This window comes from Oncorhynchus mykiss, unplaced genomic scaffold (assembly GCF_013265735.2).
Source record: "Oncorhynchus mykiss isolate Arlee unplaced genomic scaffold, USDA_OmykA_1.1 un_scaffold_156, whole genome shotgun sequence".
Lineage (NCBI taxonomy): Eukaryota > Metazoa > Chordata > Actinopteri > Salmoniformes > Salmonidae > Oncorhynchus > Oncorhynchus mykiss.
The window spans coordinates 899,921-925,735 of NW_023493666.1; the positions used below are offsets into that span (position 1 = coordinate 899,921).

At 40.4% G+C, this 25,815-nt stretch overlaps 17 non-coding genes across 17 annotated transcripts; all 17 read right to left on the bottom strand.

Annotated features, from left to right (window-relative positions):
• Positions 1 to 122: 122 nt before the first annotated feature.
• Positions 123 to 194, bottom strand: trnat-ugu. Its single transcript has one exon. It is a non-coding gene; the product is annotated as a tRNA-Thr (tRNA).
• Positions 195 to 865: 671 nt separating this feature from the next.
• On the bottom strand, positions 866 to 937 carry trnaa-ugc. Its single transcript has one exon. It is a non-coding gene; the product is annotated as a tRNA-Ala (tRNA).
• Positions 938 to 2,302: 1,365 nt separating this feature from the next.
• On the bottom strand, positions 2,303 to 2,374 carry trnat-ugu. The gene has a single exon. It is a non-coding gene; the product is annotated as a tRNA-Thr (tRNA).
• A 671-nt stretch (positions 2,375 to 3,045) lies between these two features.
• trnaa-ugc lies at positions 3,046 to 3,117 on the bottom strand. Its single transcript has one exon. It is a non-coding gene; the product is annotated as a tRNA-Ala (tRNA).
• Positions 3,118 to 5,196: 2,079 nt separating this feature from the next.
• trnaa-ugc lies at positions 5,197 to 5,268 on the bottom strand. Its single transcript has one exon. It is a non-coding gene; the product is annotated as a tRNA-Ala (tRNA).
• A 1,346-nt stretch (positions 5,269 to 6,614) lies between these two features.
• On the bottom strand, positions 6,615 to 6,686 carry trnat-ugu. The gene has a single exon. It is a non-coding gene; the product is annotated as a tRNA-Thr (tRNA).
• A 671-nt stretch (positions 6,687 to 7,357) lies between these two features.
• On the bottom strand, positions 7,358 to 7,429 carry trnaa-ugc. Its single transcript has one exon. It is a non-coding gene; the product is annotated as a tRNA-Ala (tRNA).
• Positions 7,430 to 8,800: 1,371 nt separating this feature from the next.
• On the bottom strand, positions 8,801 to 8,872 carry trnat-ugu. The gene has a single exon. It is a non-coding gene; the product is annotated as a tRNA-Thr (tRNA).
• Positions 8,873 to 9,543: 671 nt separating this feature from the next.
• Positions 9,544 to 9,615, bottom strand: trnaa-ugc. The gene has a single exon. It is a non-coding gene; the product is annotated as a tRNA-Ala (tRNA).
• A 2,098-nt stretch (positions 9,616 to 11,713) lies between these two features.
• trnaa-ugc lies at positions 11,714 to 11,785 on the bottom strand. The gene has a single exon. It is a non-coding gene; the product is annotated as a tRNA-Ala (tRNA).
• A 993-nt stretch (positions 11,786 to 12,778) lies between these two features.
• trnaa-ugc lies at positions 12,779 to 12,850 on the bottom strand. Its single transcript has one exon. It is a non-coding gene; the product is annotated as a tRNA-Ala (tRNA).
• A 1,562-nt stretch (positions 12,851 to 14,412) lies between these two features.
• trnaa-ugc lies at positions 14,413 to 14,484 on the bottom strand. Its single transcript has one exon. It is a non-coding gene; the product is annotated as a tRNA-Ala (tRNA).
• A 1,560-nt stretch (positions 14,485 to 16,044) lies between these two features.
• Positions 16,045 to 16,116, bottom strand: trnaa-ugc. Its single transcript has one exon. It is a non-coding gene; the product is annotated as a tRNA-Ala (tRNA).
• Positions 16,117 to 17,681: 1,565 nt separating this feature from the next.
• Positions 17,682 to 17,753, bottom strand: trnaa-ugc. The gene has a single exon. It is a non-coding gene; the product is annotated as a tRNA-Ala (tRNA).
• A 2,104-nt stretch (positions 17,754 to 19,857) lies between these two features.
• Positions 19,858 to 19,929, bottom strand: trnaa-ugc. The gene has a single exon. It is a non-coding gene; the product is annotated as a tRNA-Ala (tRNA).
• A 1,362-nt stretch (positions 19,930 to 21,291) lies between these two features.
• trnat-ugu lies at positions 21,292 to 21,363 on the bottom strand. The gene has a single exon. It is a non-coding gene; the product is annotated as a tRNA-Thr (tRNA).
• Positions 21,364 to 22,034: 671 nt separating this feature from the next.
• On the bottom strand, positions 22,035 to 22,106 carry trnaa-ugc. The gene has a single exon. It is a non-coding gene; the product is annotated as a tRNA-Ala (tRNA).
• Positions 22,107 to 25,815: the final 3,709 nt, after the last annotated feature.

A 25,815-nucleotide genomic window follows, 5' to 3' on the forward strand; every position in this document is an offset into this window, starting at 1 on the left:
GCTCTACCGTAGAGGCACATCCCCTTACTATATAATAGCAGGGTTGCCATTTTGAGAACTTTTTTTTTCTTCAAAGTCCTTCAGTGAAAGAACCTTCCCATGGTACCAGCTATCTTTCAGTAAGGCACGGATGGGATTTGAACACATGATCTTCGGTTTACAAGACCGACGCCTTACCGCTTGGCCACCATGCCACTCTATGCTGCAAGATATTTATCAACATTCTGGAAAGTTGTAGTTGTATAATGTGAATTTGGCACACAAATAACATCTCTGTTTCCTGTGAGAATTGCAACATTCTGGAAAGTAGGACATGGGCCATTGCAAAAATATTAATGGAGAAGCTGGGGATTGAACCCAGGACCTCATACATGCAAAGCATGTATAAAAATAACATCTCTGTTTCCTGTGAGAATTTCAACATTCTGGAAAGTAGGAGTTGTGTAATGTGAATTTGGCACACAAATACTCAGTGGAGAACCTTGGGATTGAACCAAGGACCTCATACTAAAATAGCATGCACTCCCCCTCTGAGCTTCGATCCCATTTTATTTGCAGATAAAATGCAATATTAATACAATGTACTTTTTATATACACCACTCCATTGAAACTACAATGAAATGATAGCAGCAATTCTAAATACAAGCAAGTATGGACAGTCATCTAACCCATGAACTTCAGTTTTTGAAAATGATGCAATTGAAATTGGCAACCATGCCACTTCTGTTCCATAAATGTACGAACAGGGATTGAACACATGTTCTTCAGATTACAAGAGCAAATTATTTAGCACATCTCTGTTTCCTGCTGAGAATTTCAACATTCTGGAAAGTAGGACATGGGCCATCATTGCAAAAATAGTAATGGAGAAGCTGGGGATTGAACCCAGGACCTCATACATGCAAAGCATGCGCTCCACCACTGAGCTACATCCCCTTTCTGGGAAAGAAGAAAATGTTTCTTATTTTTTTTTATTTCACCTATAATTAACCAGGTAAGCTAGTTGAGAACAAGTTTTCATATTCAACTGCGACCTGGCCACACAGAGTTACAGATGGAATAAACAAGCGTACAGTCAATAACACAATAGAAGAAAAAAAAGAAAGTCTATATACAGTGCGTGCAAATGGAGGTAAGGCAATAAATAGGCCATAGTAGCGAAGTATTTACAATTTAGCAAATTAACACTGGAGTGATAGATGAGCAGATGATGATATGCAAATAGAAATACAGGTGTGCAAAGAGCAGAAAGTATATTAAAACAATATGGGGATGAGGTAGGTAGATTGGATGGGCTATTTACAGAAAGGCTTTGTACAGCTTCAGCGATCAGTTAGCTGCTCAGATAGCCGATGTTTAAAGTTAGCAGTGTTGCCAACACCTCAGTAAGGAAAGTAGCTATTGGCTGTCCTAAAAGTTGCTAGAAGTTGCTAAATGATGTCAGCACCTAATTTGCATAATTGTCCATGTAATTGTGATGGACACTGTAGGAGTGAGGAATAACATTGTGGAAGAGACAAAAAGTGAGTAAAATGAAAATGTCTGCAAGTATTCAGAGTGGTCTGAATACTTGCTAAATACAGCGACTAAGTCGCTAAGTGGGCAACACTGAAAGTTAGTGAGGGAAATATGTCTCCAGCTTCAGCGATTTTTGCAATTCGTTCCAGTCATTGTCAGCAGAGAACTGGAAGGAAAGGCGGCCAAAGGAGGTGTTGGCTTTGGGGATGACCAGTGAGATATACCTGCTGGAGCGCGTGCTACGGGTGGGTGTTGTTATCGTGACCAGTGAGCTGAGATAAGGCGGAGCTTTACCTAGCATAGACTAAAAAGATGACCTGGAACCAGTGGGTCTGGCGACGAATATGTAGCGAGGGCCAGCCGACTAGAGCATACAGGTCGTTGTGGCCATATCAATACAATTGACCCTTTCTTTACACTGTTCTAATGAAAGTACATTGCCATAATATCATCTAGCTTCCATAAACATCGAACAAGGCTTGAACCCAGGATTGAACCCATGTGCTTCAGTTTACAAAAACAGATGACTTAGCACATCTATTTCCTTCTTAAAATGTCAACATTCTCAAAAGTAGAGTTGTGCAAAAGCTAATTTCACAACTAAATATACTCACCAGAGAATTTGGTGATTAACTTCAGAGCGCATGCATTTCAAGTACTAGCTCTACCGTAGAGGCACATCCCCTTACTATATAATAGCAGGGTTGCCATTTTGAGAACTTTTTTTTTCTTCAAAGTCCTTCAGTGAAAGAACCTTCCCATGGTACCAGCTATCTTTCAGTAAGGCACGGATGGGATTTGAACCCATGATCTTCGGTTTACAAGACCGACGCCTTACCGCTTGGCCACCATGCCACTCTATGCTGCAAGATATTTATCAACATTCTGGAAAGTTGTAGTTGTATAATGTGAATTTGGCACACAAATAACATCTCTGTTTCCTGTGAGAATTGCAACATTCTGGAAAGTAGGACATGGGCCATTGCAAAAATATTAATGGAGAAGCTGGGGATTGAACCCAGGACCTCATACATGCAAAGCATGTATAAAAATAACATCTCTGTTTCCTGTGAGAATTTCAACATTCTGGAAAGTAGGAGTTGTGTAATGTGAATTTGGCACACAAATACTCAGTGGAGAACCTTGGGATTGAACCAAGGACCTCATACTAAAATAGCATGCACTCCCCCTCTGAGCTTCGATCCCATTTTATTTGCAGATAAAATGCAATATTAATACAATGTACTTTTTATATACACCACTCCATTGAAACTACAATGAAATGATAGCAGCAATTCTAAATACAAGCAAGTATGGACAGTCATCTAACCCATGAACTTCAGTTTTTGAAAATGATGCAATTGAAATTGGCAACCATGCCACTTCTGTTCCATAAATGTACGAACAGGGATTGAACACATGTTCTTCAGATTACAAGAGCAAATTATTTAGCACATCTCTGTTTCCTGCTGAGAATTTCAACATTCTGGAAAGTAGGACATGGGCCATCATTGCAAAAATATTAATGGAGAAGCTGGGGATTGAACCCAGGACCTCATACATGCAAAGCATGCGCTCTACCACTGAGCTACATCCCCTTTCTGGGAAAGAAGAAAATGTTTCTTATTTTTTTTTATTTCACCTATAATTAACCAGGTAAGCTAGTTGAGAACAAGTTTTCATATTCAACTGCGACCTGGCCACACAGAGTTACAGATGGAATAAACAAGCGTACAGTCAATAACACAATAGAAGAAAAAAAAGAAAGTCTATATACAGTGCGTGCAAATGGAGGTAAGGCAATAAATAGGCCATAGTAGCGAAGTATTTACAATTTAGCAAATTAACACTGGAGTGATAGATGAGCAGATGATGATATGCAAATAGAAATACAGGTGTGCAAAGAGCAGAAAGTATATTAAAACAATATGGGGATGAGGTAGGTAGATTGGATGGGCTATTTACAGATAGGCTTTGTACAGCTTCAGCGATCAGTTAGCTGCTCAGATAGCCGATGTTTAAAGTTAGCAGTGTTGCCAACACCTCAGTAAGGAAAGTAGCTATTGGCTGTCCTAAAAGTTGCTAGAAGTTGCTAAATGATGTCAGCACCTAATTTGCATAATTGTCCATGTAATTGTGATGGACACTGTAGGAGTGAGGAATAACATTGTGGAAGAGACAAAAAGTGAGTAAAATGAAAATGTCTGAATACTTGCTAAATACAGCGACTAAGTCGCTAAGTGGGCAACACTGAAAGTTAGTGAGGGAAATATGTCTCCAGCTTCAGCGATTTTTGCAATTCGTTCCAGTCATTGTCAGCAGAGAACTGGAAGGAAAGGCGGCCAAAGGAGGTGTTGGCTTTGGGGATGACCAGTGAGATATACCTGCTGGAGCGCGTGCTACGGGTGGGTGTTGTTATCGTGACCAGTGAGCTGAGATAAGGCGGAGCTTTACCTAGCATAGACTAAAAAGATGACCTGGAACCAGTGGGTCTGGCGACGAATATGTAGCGAGGGCCAGCCGACTAGAGCATACAGGTCGTTGTGGCCATATCAATACAATTGACCCTTTCTTTACACTGTTCTAATGAAAGTACATTGCCATAATATCATCTAGCTTCCATAAACATCGAACAAGGCTTGAACCCAGGATTGAACCCATGTGCTTTAGTTTACAAAAAACAGATGACTTAGCACATCTATTTCCTTCTTAAAATGTCAACATTCTCAAAAGTAGAGTTGTGCAAAAGCTAATTTCACAACTAAATATACTCACCAGAGAATTTGGGGATTAACTTCAGAGCGCATGCATTTCAAGTATTAGCTCTACCGTAGAGGCACATCCCCTTACTATATAATAGCAGGGTTGCCATTTTGAGAACTTTTTTTTTCTTCAAAGTCCTTCAGTGAAAGAACCTTCCCATGGTACCAGCTATCTTTCAGTAAGGCACGGATGGGATTTGAACCCATGATCTTCGGTTTACAAGACTGACGCCTTACCGCTTGGCCACTAGGCTGCAAGATATTTATCAACATTCTGGAAAGTTGTAGTTGTATAATGTGAATTTGGCACACAAATAACATCTCTGTTTCATGTGAGAATTGCAACATTCTGGAAAGTAGGACATGGGCCATTGCAAAAATATTAATGGAGAAGCTGGGGATTGAACCCAGGACCTCATACATGCAAAGCATGTATAAAAATAACATCTCTGTTTCCTGTGAGAATTTCAACATTCTGGAAAGTAGGAGTTGTGTAATGTGAATTTGGCACACAAATACTCAGTGGAGAACCTTGGGATTGAACCAAGGACCTCATACTAAAATAGCATGCACTCCCCCTCTGAGCTTCGATCCCATTTTATTTGCAGATAAAATGCAATATTAATACAATGTACTTTTTATATACACCACTCCATTGAAACTACAATGAAATGATAGCAGCAATTCTAAATACAAGCAAGTATGGACAGTCATCTAACCCATGAACTTCAGTTTTTGAAAATGATGCAATTGAAATTGGCAACCATGCCACTTCTGTTCCATAAATGTACGAACAGGGATTGAACACATGTTCTTCAGATTACAAGAGCAAATTATTTAGCACATCTCTGTTTCCTGCTGAGAATTTCAACATTCTGGAAAGTAGGACATGGGCCATCATTGCAAAAATATTAATGGAGAAGCTGGGGATTGAACCCAGGACCTCATACATGCAAAGCATGCGCTCTACCACTGAGCTACATCCCCTTTCTGGGAAAGAAGAAAATGTTTCTTATTTTTTTTTATTTCACCTATAATTAACCAGGTAAGCTAGTTGAGAACAAGTTTTCATATTCAACTGCGACCTGGCCACACAGAGTTACAGATGGAATAAACAAGCGTACAGTCAATAACACAATAGAAGAAAAAAAAGAAAGTCTATATACAGTGCGTGCAAATGGAGGTAAGGCAATAAATAGGCCATAGTAGCGAAGTATTTACAATTTAGCAAATTAACACTGGAGTGATAGATGAGCAGATGATGATATGCAAATAGAAATACAGGTGTGCAAAGAGCAGAAAGTATATTAAAACAATATGGGGATGAGGTAGGTAGATTGGATGGGCTATTTACAGATAGGCTTTGTACAGCTTCAGCGATCAGTTAGCTGCTCAGATAGCCGATGTTTAAAGTTAGCAGTGTTGCCAACACCTCAGTAAGGAAAGTAGCTATTGGCTGTCCTAAAAGTTGCTAGAAGTTGCTAAATGATGTCAGCACCTAATTTGCATAATTGTCCATGTAATTGTGATGGACACTGTAGGAGTGAGGAATAACATTGTGGAAGAGACAAAAAGTGAGTAAAATGAAAATGTCTGAATACTTGCTAAATACAGCGACTAAGTCGCTAAGTGGGCAACACTGAAAGTTAGTGAGGGAAATATGTCTCCAGCTTCAGCGATTTTTGCAATTCGTTCCAGTCATTGTCAGCAGAGAACTGGAAGGAAAGGCGGCCAAAGGAGGTGTTGGCTTTGGGGATGACCAGTGAGATATACCTGCTGGAGCGCGTGCTACGGGTGGGTGTTGTTATCGTGACCAGTGAGCTGAGATAAGGCGGAGCTTTACCTAGCATAGACTAAAAAGATGACCTGGAACCAGTGGGTCTGGCGACGAATATGTAGCGAGGGCCAGCCGACTAGAGCATACAGGTCGTTGTGGCCATATCAATACAATTGACCCTTTCTTTACACTGTTCTAATGAAAGTACATTGCCATAATATCATCTAGCTTCCATAAACATCGAACAAGGCTTGAACCCAGGATTGAACCCATGTGCTTCAGTTTACAAAAACAGATGACTTAGCACATCTATTTCCTTCTTAAAATGTCAACATTCTCAAAAGTAGAGTTGTGCAAAAGCTAATTTCACAACTAAATATACTCACCAGAGAATTTGGTGATTAACTTCAGAGCGCATGCATTTCAAGTACTAGCTCTACCGTAGAGGCACATCCGCCTTACTATATAATAGCAGGGTTGCCATTTTGAGAACTTTTTTTTTCTTCAAAGTCCTTCAGTGAAAGAACCTTCCCATGGTACCAGCTATCTTTCAGTAAGGCACGGATGGGATTTGAACCCATGATCTTCGGTTTACAAGACCGACGCCTTACCGCTTGGCCACCATGCCACTCTATGCTGCAAGATATTTATCAACATTCTGGAAAGTTGTAGTTGTATAATGTGAATTTGGCACACAAATAACATCTCTGTTTCCTGTGAGAATTGCAACATTCTGGAAAGTAGGACATGGGCCATTGCAAAAATATTAATGGAGAAGCTGGGGATTGAACCCAGGACCTCATACATGCAAAGCATGTATAAAAATAACATCTCTGTTTCCTGTGAGAATTTCAACATTCTGGAAAGTAGGAGTTGTGTAATGTGAATTTGGCACACAAATACTCAGTGGAGAACCTTGGGATTGAACCAAGGACCTCATACTAAATCAGCATGCACTCCCCCTCTGAGCTTCGATCCCATTTTATTTGCAGATAAAATGCAATATTAATACAATGTACTTTTTATATACACCACTCCATTGAAACTACAATGAAATGATAGCAGCAATTCTAAATACAAGCAAGTATGGACAGTCATCTAACCCATGAACTTCAGTTTTTGAAAATGATGCAATTGAAATTGGCAACCATGCCACTTCTGTTCCATAAATGTACGAACAGGGATTGAACACATGTTCTTCAGATTACAAGAGCAAATTATTTAGCACATCTCTGTTTCCTGCTGAGAATTTCAACATTCTGGAAAGTAGGACATGGGCCATCATTGCAAAAATATTAATGGAGAAGCTGGGGATTGAACCCAGGACCTCATACATGCAAAGCATGCGCTCTACCACTGAGCTACATCCCCTTTCTGGGAAAGAAGAAAATGTTTCTTTTTTTTTTTTATTTCACCTATAATTAACCAGGTAAGCTAGTTGAGAACAAGTTTTCATATTCAACTGCGACCTGGCCACACAGAGTTACAGATGGAATAAACAAGCGTACAGTCAATAACACAATAGAAGAAAAAAAAGAAAGTCTATATACAGTGCGTGCAAATGGAGGTAAGGCAATAAATAGGCCATAGTAGCGAAGTATTTACAATTTAGCAAATTAACACTGGAGTGATAGATGAGCAGATGATGATATGCAAATAGAAATACAGGTGTGCAAAGAGCAGAAAGTATATTAAAACAATATGGGGATGAGGTAGGTAGATTGGATGGGCTATTTACAGAAAGGCTTTGTACAGCTTCAGCGATCAGTTAGCTGCTCAGATAGCCGATGTTTAAAGTTAGCAGTGTTGCCAACACCTCAGTAAGGAAAGTAGCTATTGGCTGTCCTAAAAGTTGCTAGAAGTTGCTAAATGATGTCAGCACCTAATTTGCATAATTGTCCATGTGCATGTAATTGTGATGGACACTGTAGGAGTGAGGAATAACATTGTGGAAGAGACAAAAAGTGAGTAAAATGAAAATGTCTGCAAGTATTCAGAGTGGTCTGAATACTTGCTAAATACAGCGACTAAGTCGCTAAGTTGGCAACACTGAAAGTTAGTGAGGGAAATATGTCTCCAGCTTCAGCGATTTTTGCAATTCGTTCCAGTCATTGTCAGCAGAGAACTGGAAGGAAAGGCGGCCAAAGGAGGTGTTGGCTTTGGGGATGACCAGTGAGATATACCTGCTGGAGCGCGTGCTACGGGTGGGTGTTGTTATCGTGACCAGTGAGCTGAGATAAGGCGGAGCTTTACCTAGCATAGACTAAAAAGATGACCTGGAACCAGTGGGTCTGGCGACGAATATGTAGCGAGGGCCAGCCGACTAGAGCATACAGGTCGTTGTGGCCATATCAATACAATTGACCCTTTCTTTACACTGTTCTAATGAAAGTACATTGCCATAATATCATCTAGCTTCCATAAACATCGAACAAGGCTTGAACCCAGGATTGAACCCATGTGCTTCAGTTTACAAAAACAGATGACTTAGCACATCTATTTCCTTCTTAAAATGTCAACATTCTCAAAAGTAGAGTTGTGCAAAAGCTAATTTCACAACTAAATATACTCACCAGAGAATTTGGGGATTAACTTCAGAGCGCATGCATTTCAAGTATTAGCTCTACCGTAGAGGCACATCCCCTTACTATATAATAGCAGGGTTGCCATTTTGAGAACTTTTTTTTTCTTCAAAGTCCTTCAGTGAAAGAACCTTCCCATGGTACCAGCTATCTTTCAGTAAGGCACGGATGGGATTTGAACCCATGATCTTCGGTTTACAAGACCGACGCCTTACCGCTTGGCCACCATGCCACTCTATGCTGCAAGATATTTATCAACATTCTGGAAAGTTGTAGTTGTATAATGTGAATTTGGCACACAAATAACATCTCTGTTTCCTGTGAGAATTGCAACATTCTGGAAAGTAGGACATGGGCCATTGCAAAAATATTAATGGAGAAGCTGGGGATTGAACCCAGGACCTCATACATGCAAAGCATGTATAAAAATAACATCTCTGTTTCCTGTGAGAATTTCAACATTCTGGAAAGTAGGAGTTGTGTAATGTGAATTTGGCACACAAATACTCAGTGGAGAACCTTGGGATTGAACCAAGGACCTCATACTAAAATAGCATGCACTCCCCCTCTGAGCTTCGATCCCATTTTATTTGCAGATAAAATGCAATATTAATACAATGTACTTTTTATATACACCACTCCATTGAAACTACAATGAAATGATAGCAGCAATTCTAAATACAAGCAAGTATGGACAGTCATCTAACCCATGAACTTCAGTTTTTGAAAATGATGCAATTGAAATTGGCAACCATGCCACTTCTGTTCCATAAATGTACGAACAGGGATTGAACACATGTTCTTCAGATTACAAGAGCAAATTATTTAGCACATCTCTGTTTCCTGCTGAGAATTTCAACATTCTGGAAAGTAGGACATGGGCCATCATTGCAAAAATAGTAATGGAGAAGCTGGGGATTGAACCCAGGACCTCATACATGCAAAGCATGCGCTCCACCACTGAGCTACATCCCCTTTCTGGGAAAGAAGAAAATGTTTCTTATTTTTTTTTATTTCACCTATAATTAACCAGGTAAGCTAGTTGAGAACAAGTTTTCATATTCAACTGCGACCTGGCCACACAGAGTTACAGATGGAATAAACAAGCGTACAGTCAATAACACAATAGAAGAAAAAAAAGAAAGTCTATATACAGTGCGTGCAAATGGAGGTAAGGCAATAAATAGGCCATAGTAGCGAAGTATTTACAATTTAGCAAATTAACACTGGAGTGATAGATGAGCAGATGATGATATGCAAATAGAAATACAGGTGTGCAAAGAGCAGAAAGTATATTAAAACAATATGGGGATGAGGTAGGTAGATTGGATGGGCTATTTACAGAAAGGCTTTGTACAGCTTCAGCGATCAGTTAGCTGCTCAGATAGCCGATGTTTAAAGTTAGCAGTGTTGCCAACACCTCAGTAAGGAAAGTAGCTATTGGCTGTCCTAAAAGTTGCTAGAAGTTGCTAAATGATGTCAGCACCTAATTTGCATAATTGTCCATGTAATTGTGATGGACACTGTAGGAGTGAGGAATAACATTGTGGAAGAGACAAAAAGTGAGTAAAATGAAAATGTCTGCAAGTATTCAGAGTGGTCTGAATACTTGCTAAATACAGCGACTAAGTCGCTAAGTGGGCAACACTGAAAGTTAGTGAGGGAAATATGTCTCCAGCTTCAGCGATTTTTGCAATTCGTTCCAGTCATTGTCAGCAGAGAACTGGAAGGAAAGGCGGCCAAAGGAGGTGTTGGCTTTGGGGATGACCAGTGAGATATACCTGCTGGAGCGCGTGCTACGGGTGGGTGTTGTTATCGTGACCAGTGAGCTGAGATAAGGCGGAGCTTTACCTAGCATAGACTAAAAAGATGACCTGGAACCAGTGGGTCTGGCGACGAATATGTAGCGAGGGCCAGCCGACTAGAGCATACAGGTCGTTGTGGCCATATCAATACAATTGACCCTTTCTTTACACTGTTCTAATGAAAGTACATTGCCATAATATCATCTAGCTTCCATAAACATCGAACAAGGCTTGAACCCAGGATTGAACCCATGTGCTTTAGTTTACAAAAAACAGATGACTTAGCACATCTATTTCCTTCTTAAAATGTCAACATTCTCAAAAGTAGAGTTGTGCAAAAGCTAATTTCACAACTAAATATACTCACCAGAGAATTTGGGGATTAACTTAAGAGCGCATGCATTTCAAGTATTAGCTCTACCGTAGAGAGCTAATACTATATAATAGCAGGGTTGCCATTTTGAGAACTTTTTTTTTCTTCAAAGTCCTTCAGTGAAAGAATGGTACCAGCTATCTTACCAGCTATCTTTCAGTAAGGCACGGATGGGATTTGAACCCATGATCTTCGGTTTACAAGACTGACGCCTTACCGCTTGGCCACTAGGCTGCAAGATATTTATCAACATTCTGGAAAGTTGTAGTTGTATAATGTGAATTTGGCACACAAATAACATCTCTGTTTCATGTGAGAATTGCAACATTCTGGAAAGTAGGACATGGGCCATTGCAAAAATATTAATGGAGAAGCTGGGGATTGAACCCAGGACCTCATACATGCAAAGCATGTATAAAAATAACATCTCTGTTTCCTGTGAGAATTTCAACATTCTGGAAAGTAGGAGTTGTGTAATGTGAATTTGGCACACAAATACTCAGTGGAGAACCTTGGGATTGAACCAAGGACCTCATACTAAAATAGCATGCACTCCCCCTCTGAGCTTCGATCCCATTTTATTTGCAGATAAAATGCAATATTAATACAATGTACTTTTTATATACACCACTCCATTGAAACTACAATGAAATGATAGCAGCAATTCTAAATACAAGCAAGTATGGACAGTCATCTAACCCATGAACTTCAGTTTTTGAAAATGATGCAATTGAAATTGGCAACCATGCCACTTCTGTTCCATAAATGTACGAACAGGGATTGAACACATGTTCTTCAGATTACAAGAGCAAATTATTTAGCACATCTCTGTTTCCTGCTGAGAATTTCAACATTCTGGAAAGTAGGACATGGGCCATCATTGCAAAAATATTAATGGAGAAGCTGGGGATTGAACCCAGGACCTCATACATGCAAAGCATGCGCTCTACCACTGAGCTACATCCCCTTTCTGGGAAAGAAGAAAATGTTTCTTTTTTTATTTTATTTCACCTATAATGGTGGTCTGAATACTTGCTAAATACAGCGACTAAGTCGCTAAGTTGGCAACACTGAAAGTTAGTGAGGGAAATATGTCTCCAGCTTCAGCGATTTTTGCAATTCGTTCCAGTCATTGTCAGCAGAGAACTGGAAGGAAAGGCGGCCAAAGGAGGTGTTGGCTTTGGGGATGACCAGTGAGATATACCTGCTGGAGCGCGTGCTACGGGTGGGTGTTGTTATACCAGTGAGCTGAGATAAGGCGGAGCTTTACCTAGCATAGACTAAAAAGATGACCTGGAACCAGTGGGTCTGGCGACGAATATGTAGCGAGGGCCAGCCGACTAGAGCATACAGGTCGTTGTGGCCATATCAATACAATTGACCCTTTCTTTACACTGTTCTAATGAAAGTACATTGCCATAATATCATCTAGCTTCCATAAACATCGAACAAGGCTTGAACCCAGGATTGAACCCATGTGCTTTAGTTTACAAAAAACAGATGACTTAGCACATCTATTTCCTTCTTAAAATGTCAACATTCTCAAAAGTAGAGTTGTGCAAAAGCTAATTTCACAACTAAATATACTCACCAGAGAATTTGGGGATTAACTTCAGAGCGCATGCATTTCAAGTATTAGCTCTACCGTAGAGAGCTAATACTATATAATAGCAGGGTTGCCATTTTGAGAACTTTTTTTTTTCTTCAAAGTCCTTCAGTGAAAGAACCTTCCCATGGTACCAGCTATCTTTCAGTAAGGCACGGATGGGATTTGAACCCATGATCTTCGGTTTACAAGACTGACGCCTTACCGCTTGGCCACTAGGCTGCAAGATATTTATCAACATTCTGGAAAGTTGTAGTTGTATAATGTGAATTTGGCACACAAATAACATCTCTGTTTCCTGTGAGAATTGCAACATTCTGGAAAGTAGGACATGGGCCATTGCAAAAACATTAATGGAGAAGCTGGGGATTGAACCCAGGACCTCATACATGCAAAGCATGCGCTCTACCACTGAGCTACATCCCCTTTCTGGGAAAGAAGAAAATGTTTCTTTTTTTTTTTTATTTCACCTATAATTAACCAGGTAAGCTAGTTGAGAACAAGTTTTCATATTCAACTGCGACCTGGCCACACAGAGTTACAGATGGAATAAACAAGCGTACAGTCAATAACACAATAGAAGAAAAAAAAGAAAGTCTATATACAGTGCGTGCAAATGGAGGTAAGGCAATAAATAGGCCATAGTAGCGAAGTATTTACAATTTAGCAAATTAACACTGGAGTGATAGATGAGCAGATGATGATGTGCAAATAGAAATACAGGTGTGCAAAGAGCAGAAAGTATATTAAAACAATATGGGGATGAGGTAGGTAGATTGGATGGGCTATTTACAGAAAGGCTTTGTACAGCTTCAGCGATCAGTTAGCTGCTCAGATAGCCGATGTTTAAAGTTAGCAGTGTTGCCAACACCTCAGTAAGGAAAGTAGCTATTGGCTGTCCTAGAAGTTGCTAAATGATGTCAGCACCTAATTTGCATAATTGTCCATGTGCATGTAATTGTGATGGACACTGTAGGAGTGAGGAATAACATTGTGGAAGAGACAAAAAGTGAGTAAAATGAAAATGTCTGCAAGTATTCAGAGTGGTCTGAATACTTGCTAAATACAGCGACTAAGTCGCTAAGTTGGCAACACTGAAAGTTAGTGAGGGAAATATGTCTCCAGCTTCAGCGATTTTTGCAATTCGTTCCAGTCATTGTCAGCAGAGAACTGGAAGGAAAGGCGGCCAAAGGAGGTGTTGGCTTTGGGGATGACCAGTGAGATATACCTGCTGGAGCGCGTGCTACGGGTGGGTGTTGTTATCGTGACCAGTGAGCTGAGATAAGGCGGAGCTTTACCTAGCATAGACTAAAAAGATGACCTGGAACCAGTGGGTCTGGCGACGAATATGTAGCGAGGGCCAGCCGACTAGAGCATACAGGTCGTTGTGGCCATATCAATACAATTGACCCTTTCTTTACACTGTTCTAATGAAAGTACATTGCCATAATATCATCTAGCTTCCATAAACATCGAACAAGGCTTGAACCCAGGATTGAACCCATGTGCTTTAGTTTACAAAAAACAGATGACTTAGCACATCTATTTCCTTCTTAAAATGTCAACATTCTCAAAAGTAGAGTTGTGCAAAAGCTAATTTCACAACTAAATATACTCACCAGAGAATTTGGGGATTAACTTCAGAGCGCATGCATTTCAAGTATTAGCTCTACCGTAGAGAGCTAATACTATATAATAGCAGGGTTGCCATTTTGAGAACTTTTTTTTTTCTTCAAAGTCCTTCAGTGAAAGAACCTTCCCATGGTACCAGCTATCTTTCAGTAAGGCACGGATGGGATTTGAACCCATGATCTTCGGTTTACAAGACTGACGCCTTACCGCTTGGCCACTAGGCTGCAAGATATTTATCAACATTCTGGAAAGTTGTAGTTGTATAATGTGAATTTGGCACACAAATAACATCTCTGTTTCCTGTGAGAATTGCAACATTCTGGAAAGTAGGACATGGGCCATTGCAAAAACATTAATGGAGAAGCTGGGGATTGAACCCAGGACCTCATACATGCAAAGCATGCGCTCTACCACTGAGCTACATCCCCTTTCTGGGAAAGAAGAAAATGTTTTTTTTTTTTTTTATTTCACCTATAATTAACCAGGTAAGCTAGTTGAGAACAAGTTTTCATATTCAACTGCGACCTGGCCACACAGAGTTACAGATGGAATAAACAAGCGTACAGTCAATAACACAATAGAAGAAAAAAAAGAAAGTCTATATACAGTGCGTGCAAATGGAGGTAAGGCAATAAATAGGCCATAGTAGCGAAGTATTTACAATTTAGCAAATTAACACTGGAGTGATAGATGAGCAGATGATGATGTGCAAATAGAAATACAGGTGTGCAAAGAGCAGAAAGTATATTAAAACAATATGGGGATGAGGTAGGTAGATTGGATGGGCTATTTACAGAAAGGCTTTGTACAGCTTCAGCGATCAGTTAGCTGCTCAGATAGCCGATGTTTAAAGTTAGCAGTGTTGCCAACACCTCAGTAAGGAAAGTAGCTATTGGCTGTCCTAGAAGTTGCTAAATGATGTCAGCACCTAATTTGCATAATTGTCCATGTGCATGTAATTGTGATGGACACTGTAGGAGTGAGGAATAACATTGTGGAAGAGACAAAAAGTGAGTAAAATGAAAATGTCTGCAAGTATTCAGAGTGGTCTGAATACTTGCTAAATACAGCGACTAAGTCGCTAAGTTGGCAACACTGAAAGTTAGTGAGGGAAATATGTCTCCAGCTTCAGCGATTTTTGCAATTCGTTCCAGTCATTGTCAGCAGAGAACTGGAAGGAAAGGCGGCCAAAGGAGGTGTTGGCTTTGGGGATGACCAGTGAGATATACCTGCTGGAGCGCGTGCTACGGGTGGGTGTTGTTATCGTGACCAGTGAGCTGAGATAAGGCGGAGCTTTACCTAGCATAGACTAAAAAGATGACCTGGAACCAGTGGGTCTGGCGACGAATATGTAGCGAGGGCCAGCCGACTAGAGCATACAGGTCGTTGTGGCCATATCAATACAATTGACCCTTTCTTTACACTGTTCTAATGAAAGTACATTGCCATAATATCATCTAGCTTCCATAAACATCGAACAAGGCTTGAACCCAGGATTGAACCCATGTGCTATAGTTTACAAAAAACAGATGACTTAGCACATCTATTTCCTTCTTAAAATGTCAACATTCTCAAAAGTAGAGTTGTGCAAAAGCTAATTTCACAACTAAATATACTCACCAGAGAATTTGGGGATTAACTTCAGAGCGCATGCATTTCAAGTATTAGCTCTACCGTAGAGAGCTAATACTATATAATAGCAGGGTTGCCATTTTGAGAACTTTTTTTTTCTTCAAAGTCCTTCAGTGAAAGAACCTTCCCATGGTACCAGCTATCTTTCAGTAAGGCACGGATGGGATTTGAACCCATGATCTTCGGTTTACAAGACTGACGCCTTACCGCTTGGCCACTAGGCTGCAAGATATTTATCAACATTCTGGAAAGTTGTAGTTGTATAATGTGAATTTGGCACACAAATAACATCTCTGTTTCCTGTGAGAATTGCAACATTCTGGAAAGTAGGACATGGGCCATTGCAAAAACATTAATGGAGAAGCTGGGGATTGAACCCAGGACCTCATACATGCAAAGCATGCGCTCTACCACTGAGCTACATCCCCTTTCTGGGAAAGAAGAAAATGTTTCTTTTTTTTTTTTATTTCACCTATAATTAACCAGGTAAGCTAGTTGAGAACAAGTTTTCATATTCAACTGCGACCTGGCCACACAGAGTTACAGATGGAATAAACAAGCGTACAGTCAATAACACAATAGAAGAAAAAAAAGAAAGTCTATATACAGTGCGTGCAAATGGAGGTAAGGCAATAAATAGGCCATAGTAGCGAAGTATTTACAATTTAGCAAATTAACACTGGAGTGATAGATGAGCAGATGATGATGTGCAAATAGAAATACAGGTGTGCAAAGAGCAGAAAGTATATTAAAACAATATGGGGATGAGGTAGGTAGATTGGATGGGCTATTTACAGAAAGGCTTTGTACAGCTTCAGCGATCAGTTAGCTGCTCAGATAGCCGATGTTTAAAGTTAGCAGTGTTGCCAACACCTCAGTAAGGAAAGTAGCTATTGGCTGTCCTAGAAGTTGCTAAATGATGTCAGCACCTAATTTGCATAATTGTCCATGTGCATGTAATTGTGATGGACACTGTAGGAGTGAGGAATAACATTGTGGAAGAGACAAAAAGTGAGTAAAATGAAAATGTCTGCAAGTATTCAGAGTGGTCTGAATACTTGCTAAATACAGCGACTAAGTCGCTAAGTTGGCAACACTGAAAGTTAGTGAGGGAAATATGTCTCCAGCTTCAGCGATTTTTGCAATTCGTTCCAGTCATTGTCAGCAGAGAACTGGAAGGAAAGGCGGCCAAAGGAGGTGTTGGCTTTGGGGATGACCAGTGAGATATACCTGCTGGAGCGCGTGCTACGGGTGGGTGTTGTTATCGTGACCAGTGAGCTGAGATAAGGCGGAGCTTTACCTAGCATAGACTAAAAAGATGACCTGGAACCAGTGGGTCTGGCGACGAATATGTAGCGAGGGCCAGCCGACTAGAGCATACAGGTCGTTGTGGCCATATCAATACAATTGACCCTTTCTTTACACTGTTCTAATGAAAGTACATTGCCATAATATCATCTAGCTTCCATAAACATCGAACAAGGCTTGAACCCAGGATTGAACCCATGTGCTTCAGTTTACAAAAACAGATGACTTAGCACATCTATTTCCTTCTTAAAATGTCAACATTCTCAAAAGTAGAGTTGTGCAAAAGCTAATTTCACAACCAAATATACTCACCAGAGAATTTGGGGATTAACTTCAGAGCGCATGCATTTCAAGTATTAGCTCTACCGTAGAGGCACATCCCCTTACTATATAATAGCAGGGTTGCCATTTTGAGAACTTTTTTTTTCTTCAAAGTCCTTCAGTGAAAGAACCTTCCCATGGTACCAGCTATCTTTCAGTAAGGCACGGATGGGATTTGAACCCATGATCTTCGGTTTACAAGACTGACGCCTTACCGCTTGGCCACTAGGCTGCAAGATATTTATCAACATTCTGGAAAGTTGTAGTTGTATAATGTGAATTTGGCACACAAATAACATCTCTGTTTCCTGTGAGAATTGCAACATTCTGGAAAGTAGGACATGGGCCATTGCAAAAACATTAATGGAGAAGCTGGGGATTGAACCCAGGACCTCATACATGCAAAGCATGCGCTCTACCACTGAGCTACATCCCCTTTCTGGGAAAGAAGAAAATGTTTCTTTTTTTTTTTTATTTCACCTATAATTAACCAGGTAAGCTAGTTGAGAACAAGTTTTCATATTCAACTGCGACCTGGCCACACAGAGTTACAGATGGAATAAACAAGCGTACAGTCAATAACACAATAGAAGAAAAAAAAGAAAGTCTATATACAGTGCGTGCAAATGGAGGTAAGGCAATAAATAGGCCATAGTAGCGAAGTATTTACAATTTAGCAAATTAACACTGGAGTGATAGATGAGCAGATGATGATGTGCAAATAGAAATACAGGTGTGCAAAGAGCAGAAAGTATATTAAAACAATATGGGGATGAGGTAGGTAGATTGGATGGGCTATTTACAGAAAGGCTTTGTACAGCTTCAGCGATCAGTTAGCTGCTCAGATAGCCGATGTTTAAAGTTAGCAGTGTTGCCAACACCTCAGTAAGGACAGTAGCTATTGGCTGTCCTAAAAGTTGCTAGAAGTTGCTAAATGATGTCAGCACCTAATTTGCATAATTGTCCATGTGCATGTAATTGTGATGGACACTGTAGGAGTGAGGAATAACATTGTGGAAGAGACAAAAAGTGAGTAAAATGAAAATGTCTGCAAGTATTCAGAGTGGTCTGAATACTTGCTAAATACAGCGACTAAGTCGCTAAGTTGGCAACACTGAAAGTTAGTGAGGGAAATATGTCTCCAGCTTCAGCGATTTTTGCAATTCGTTCCAGTCATTGTCAGCAGAGAACTGGAAGGAAAGGCGGCCAAAGGAGGTGTTGGCTTTGGGGATGACCAGTGAGATATACCTGCTGGAGCGCGTGCTACGGGTGGGTGTTGTTATCGTGACCAGTGAGCTGAGATAAGGCGGAGCTTTACCTAGCATAGACTAAAAAGATGACCTGGAACCAGTGGGTCTGGCGACGAATATGTAGCGAGGGCCAGCCGACTAGAGCATACAGGTCGTTGTGGCCATATCAATACAATTGACCCTTTCTTTACACTGTTCTAATGAAAGTACATTGCCATAATATCATCTAGCTTCCATAAACATCGAACAAGGCTTGAACCCAGGATTGAACCCATGTGCTTTAGTTTACAAAAAACAGATGACTTAGCACATCTATTTCCTTCTTAAAATGTCAACATTCTCAAAAGTAGAGTTGTGCAAAAGCTAATTTCACAACTAAATATACTCACCAGAGAATTTGGGGATTAACTTAAGAGCGCATGCATTTCAAGTATTAGCTCTACCGTAGAGAGCTAATACTATATAATAGCAGGGTTGCCATTTTGAGAACTTTTTTTTTCTTCAAAGTCCTTCAGTGAAAGAATGGTACCAGCTATCTTACCAGCTATCTTTCAGTAAGGCACGGATGGGATTTGAACCCATGATCTTCGGTTTACAAGACTGACGCCTTACCGCTTGGCCACTAGGCTGCAAGATATTTATCAACATTCTGGAAAGTTGTAGTTGTATAATGTGAATTTGGCACACAAATAACATCTCTGTTTCATGTGAGAATTGCAACATTCTGGAAAGTAGGACATGGGCCATTGCAAAAATATTAATGGAGAAGCTGGGGATTGAACCCAGGACCTCATACATGCAAAGCATGTATAAAAATAACATCTCTGTTTCCTGTGAGAATTTCAACATTCTGGAAAGTAGGAGTTGTGTAATGTGAATTTGGCACACAAATACTCAGTGGAGAACCTTGGGATTGAACCAAGGACCTCATACTAAAATAGCATGCACTCCCCCTCTGAGCTTCGATCCCATTTTATTTGCAGATAAAATGCAATATTAATACAATGTACTTTTTATATACACCACTCCATTGAAACTACAATGAAATGATAGCAGCAATTCTAAATACAAGCAAGTATGGACAGTCATCTAACCCATGAACTTCAGTTTTTGAAAATGATGCAATTGAAATTGGCAACCATGCCACTTCTGTTCCATAAATGTACGAACAGGGATTGAACACATGTTCTTCAGATTACAAGAGCAAATTATTTAGCACATCTCTGTTTCCTGCTGAGAATTTCAACATTCTGGAAAGTAGGACATGGGCCATCATTGCAAAAATATTAATGGAGAAGCTGGGGATTGAACCCAGGACCTCATACATGCAAAGCATGCGCTCTACCACTGAGCTACATCCCCTTTCTGGGAAAGAAGAAAATGTTTCTTTTTTTATTTTATTTCACCTATAATTAACCAGGTAAGCTAGTTGAGAACAAGTTTTCATATTCAACTGCGACCTGGCCACACAGAGTTACAGATGGAATAAACAAGCGTACAGTCAATAACACAATAGAAGAAAAAAAAGAAAGTCTATATACAGTGCGTGCAAATGGAGGTAAGGCAATAAATAGGCCATAGTAGCGAAGTATTTACAATTTAGCAAATTAACACTGGAGTGATAGATGAGCAGATGATGATATGCAAATAGAAATACAGGTGTGCAAAGAGCAGAAAGTATATTAAAACAATATGGGGATGAGGTAGGTAGATTGGATGGGCTATTTACAGAAAGGCTTTGTACAGCTTCAGCGATCAGTTAGCTGCTCAGATAGCCGATGTTTAAAGTTAGCAGTGTTGCCAACACCTCAGTAAGGAAAGTAGCTATTGGCTGTCCTAAAAGTTGCTAGAAGTTGCTAAATGATGTCAGCACCTAATTTGCATAATTGTCCATGTGCATGTAATTGTGATGGACACTGTAGGAGTGAGGAATAACATTGTGGAAGAGACAAAAAGTGAGTAAAATGAAAATGTCTGCAAGTATTCAGAGTGGTCTGAATACTTGCTAAATACAGCGACTAAGTCGCTAAGTTGGCAACACTGAAAGTTAGTGAGGGAAATATGTCTCCAGCTTCAGCGATTTTTGCAATTCGTTCCAGTCATTGTCAGCAGAGAACTGGAAGGAAAGGCGGCCAAAGGAGGTGTTGGCTTTGGGGATGACCAGTGAGATATACCTGCTGGAGCGCGTGCTACGGGTGGGTGTTGTTATCGTGACCAGTGAGCTGAGATAAGGCGGAGCTTTACCTAGCATAGACTAAAAAGATGACCTGGAACCAGTGGGTCTGGCGACGAATATGTAGCGAGGGCCAGCCGACTAGAGCATACAGGTCGTTGTGGCCATATCAATACAATTGACCCTTTCTTTACACTGTTCTAATGAAAGTACATTGCCATAATATCATCTAGCTTCCATAAACATCGAACAAGGCTTGAACCCAGGATTGAACCCATGTGCTTCAGTTTACAAAAACAGATGACTTAGCACATCTATTTCCTTCTTAAAATGTCAACAGAGTTGACAGAGTTGTGCAAAAGCTAATTTCACAACTAAATATACTCATCAGAGAATTTGGGGATTAACTTCAGAACACATGCATTTCAAGTATTAGCTCAACCATAGAGGCACAACCCCTTACTATATAATACCAGGGTTGCCATTTTGAGAACTTTTTTTTCTTCAAAGTCCTTCAGTGAAAGAACCATGGTACCAGCTATCTTTCAGTAAGGCACATATGGGATTTGAACCCATGATCTTCGGTTTACAAGACCGACGCCTTACCGCTTGGCCACCATGCCACTCTATGCTGCAAGATATTTATCAACATTCTGGAAAGTTGTAGTTGTATAATGTGAATTTGGCACACAAATAACATATCTGTTTCCTGTGAGAATTTCAACATTCTGGAAAGTAGGACATGGGCCATTGCAAAAATATTAATGGAGAAGCTGGGGATTGAACCCAGGACCTCATACATGCAAAGCATGTATAAAAATAACATCTCTGTTTCCTGTGAGAATTTCAACATTCTGGAAAGTAGGAGTTGTGTAATGTGAATTTGGCACACAAATACTCAGTGGAGAACCTTGGGATTGAACCAAGGACCTCATACTAAAATAGCATGCACTCCCCCTCTGAGCTTCGATCCCATTTTATTTGCAGATAAAATGCAATATTAATACAATGTACTTTTTATATACACCACTCCATTGAAACTACAATGAAATGATAGCAGCAATTCTAAATACAAGCAAGTATGGACAGTCATCTAACCCATGAACTTCAGTTTTTGAAAATGATGCAATTGAAATTGGCAACCATGCCACTTCTGTTCCATAAATGTACGAACAGGGATTGAACACATGTTCTTCAGATTACAAGAGCAAATTATTTAGCACATCTCTGTTTCCTGCTGAGAATTTCAACATTCTGGAAAGTAGGACATGGGCCATCATTGCAAAAATATTAATGGAGAAGCTGGGGATTGAACCCAGGACCTCATACATGCAAAGCATGCGCTCTACCACTGAGCTACATCCCCTTTCTGGGAAAGAAGAAAATGTTTCTTATTTTTTTTTATTTCACCTATAATTAACCAGGTAAGCTAGTTGAGAACAAGTTTTCATATTCAACTGCGACCTGGCCACACAGAGTTACAGATGGAATAAACAAGCGTACAGTCAATAACACAATAGAAGAAAAAAAAGAAAGTCTATATACAGTGCGTGCAAATGGAGGTAAGGCAATAAATAGGCCATAGTAGCGAAGTATTTACAATTTAGCAAATTAACACTGGAGTGATAGATGAGCAGATGATGATATGCAAATAGAAATACAGGTGTGCAAAGAGCAGAAAGTATATTAAAACAATATGGGGATGAGGTAGGTAGATTGGATGGGCTATTTACAGAAAGGCTTTGTGCAGCTTCAGCGATCAGTTAGCTGCTCAGATAGCCGATGTTTAAAGTTAGCAGTGTTGCCAACACCTCAGTAAGGAAAGTAGCTATTGGCTGTCCTAAAAGTTGCTAGAAGTTGCTAAATGATGTCAGCACCTAATTTGCATAATTGTCCATGTGCATGTAATTGTGATGGACACTGTAGGAGTGAGGAATAACATTGTGGAAGAGACAAAAAGTGAGTAAAATGAAAATGTCTGCAAGTCTTCAGAGTGGTCTGAATACTTGCTAAATACAGCGACTAAGTCGCTAAGTTGGCAACACTGAAAGTTAGTGAGGGAAATATGTCTCTGGCTTCAGCGATTTTTGCAATTCGTTCCAGTCATTGTCAGCAGAGAACTGGAAGGAAAGGCGGCCAAAGGAGGTGTTGGCTTTGGGGATGACCAGTGAGATATACCTGCTGGAGCGCGTGCTACGGGTGGGTGTTGTTATCGTGACCAGTGAGCTGAGATAAGGCGGAGCTTTACCTAGCATAGACTAAAAAGATGACCTGGAACCAGTGGGTCTGGCGACGAATATGTAGCGAGGGCCAGCCGACTAGAGCATACAGGTCGTAATGGCCATATCAATACAATTGACCCTTTCTTTACACTGTTCTAATGAAAGTACATTTCCATAATATCATCTAGCTTCCATAAACGTCGAACAAGGCTTGAACCCATGTGCTTCAGTTTACAAAAACAGATGACTTAGCACATCTATTTCCTTCTTAAAATGTCAACATTCTGGAAAGTAGAGTTGTGCAAAAGCTAATTTCACAACTAAATATACTCATCAGAGAATTTGGGGATTAACTTCCGACCGCATGCATTTCAAGTATTAGCTCTACCGTAGAGACACATCCCCTTCCTATATAATAGCAGGGTTGCCATTTTGAGAAATCTTATTCTGTCTTCAAAGTCCTCCAGTGAAAGAACCTTTTCATGGTACCAGCTATCTTTCAGTAAGGCACGGATTGGATGGTTTAGTGAGGTCCTCGGATCGGCCCCGCTGAGGTCGGTCACGGCCCTGGCGGAGCGCCGAGAAGATGATCAAACTTGACTATCTAGAGCAGGGGTGTCAAAGTCAAATGGACGGAGGGCCAAATAAAAAAATCAGCTACAAGACGAGGGCCGGACTGTTCGAATGTTCATTGAAACATTTTTAAATGACGCATATAGTCTAGTGAACCTAATTGAACCTACTGAAAACCTAACAAATATATTACAATATGATCAGATAAATAAAGCAATATTTTCTTATGGCTCTGTCAGTAATCTTTAATTTTCAACAGACACAAAAGACAAATTTCCTTTATATAAATATCCCCATAACATGAACATTAAATGAAAGAAACCGGTATTCAAGGCACCATCAGTAGACTATATTTTCTATTTTAGCAAAAGTGGGCTAAATTTACTTCAAAGAAAAAACAATAATAGCAATTTTCTATCATCCACTCAACTGAAATATTTTTAAAATATAATTGGATTGAAATACAAAAAAATAAAGTGCAAAAATCTATTAATCAAAAACAACACTTTGTTTAAGGAGAAGTAACATGCAGTGAAAACAAATATTAAATTTTAACTTTTAAACTTGAACTGAGTAAAAACTCTAAATATGTGATTGCACAGTAATGTTCACTTGTTTGAGGTTGAGGGTGATACTTGGTGGTGTCCCATCTTTTCCACAAGTTCATCAATGTTCGGGGTAAGGCTCTGAGCTGAAGAAATCCTCAGAATTGAGTGGAGGTGTTCAGCAGTAAGTCGACTTCTGTGTGATGTTTTGTTCAGGTTCATCAAAGAAAACAGTTGTTCACACAGGTATGTGCTGCCAAACATAGACAACGTTTGAGCAGCCTGGATGCGCAGCTGGGGCATTGTGCCGGGGAGGAAACGGGCAAACTCCGCAGCACCCACTGCCGCATATTTTTCCCTCAGTGCATCATTGCATTGGAGGTCAATCAACTCCATTTGGAGGTTTGGTGGTGAGCTTTCCACGTCAACAGCAAATGGGTTACCGAGCAGTTCCAACCTGCTTTTTTGTGCTTCAAAGTCAGCAAATCGGCGTCGAAAGTCAGTGGTAAGCATACCTATTTTATCAGCCAACTGTGTGCTCGGGAACGCACTGGTAGAGAGCTTCTCTTTCATGGTCTGGCAGCTGGGAAAGTGGCTCAAATTTTCTTTCCGCATCTGCGTCTCCCACAGAGTCAGTTTGGTTTTAAATGCCTTCACTGTACTGTACATATCAGAGATGACACGATCCCGACCCTGCAGCTGCAAGTTTATTGCATTCAGATGACTCGTAATGTCACACAGAAAAGCCATTTCACACAGAAACATTTCGTCTCGGAGTTGTGTTGTGTCTTTCCCTTTGCTGTCCAAGAATAGACAAATCTCCTCACGAAGCTCGAAACATCTTTGAAGCACCTTTCCCTGGCTTAGCCATCGCACCTCTGTGTGATAAGGCAAATCACCATGCTCCGTTTCTAACTCCGTCAGAAATGCCTTGAACTGGCGGTGATTCAAACCTTTGGCTCTGATAAAGTTAACTGTGCGCGTGATGATGCTCATTACATGCTCCATTTTCAAGGCTTTACCGCACAACGCTTCCTGGTGTATGATACAATGATAAGCTGTCAGCTCACCTGTCGCGTTTTCCTCTTGCATCTTTTCCCGTATCTTCGCCACCAGTCCGCTCCTGTGTCCACACATCGCAGGTGCTCCGTCGGTTGTCAAACCCACGAGTTTTTCCCAAGGCAGCTCCATCTCATTTACACATCTTGACACCTCTTCATACAAATCATGCCCCGTAGTTGTGCCATGCATAGGACGTAAAGCCAAAAACTCCTCTGTCACGCTTAGGCTGGAGTCCACTCCGCGGATGAAAATTGACAACTGGGCAATGTCAGAAATGTCGGTGCTCTCATCCACAGCCAAGGAATATGCAATAAAATCTTTTCCCTTTTTCACAAGCTGCTCTTTTAGATTGATGGACAACTGGTCTACTCTCTCGGCAATGGTGTTTCTGCTCAGACTCACATTTAAAAAGAGTTGCCTTTTTTCTGGGCAAACTTCGTCACAAACTTTAATCATGCAGTTTTTGATGAAATCCCCCTCCGTAAATGGCCGGGCTGATTTAGCGATCTCTTCTGCCAAAATAAAACTGGCCTTGACAGCAGCCTGGCCTTGTGATTTGGCTTTTTTGAACAGAGCCTGTCGAGATTTGAGGCCTCGTTTTAATTCCTCTGCCTTTTGTAGCCTTTGTTCCATGTCCATATTCTTGTTTTTGTCCGCGTGTTTCGTTTCATAA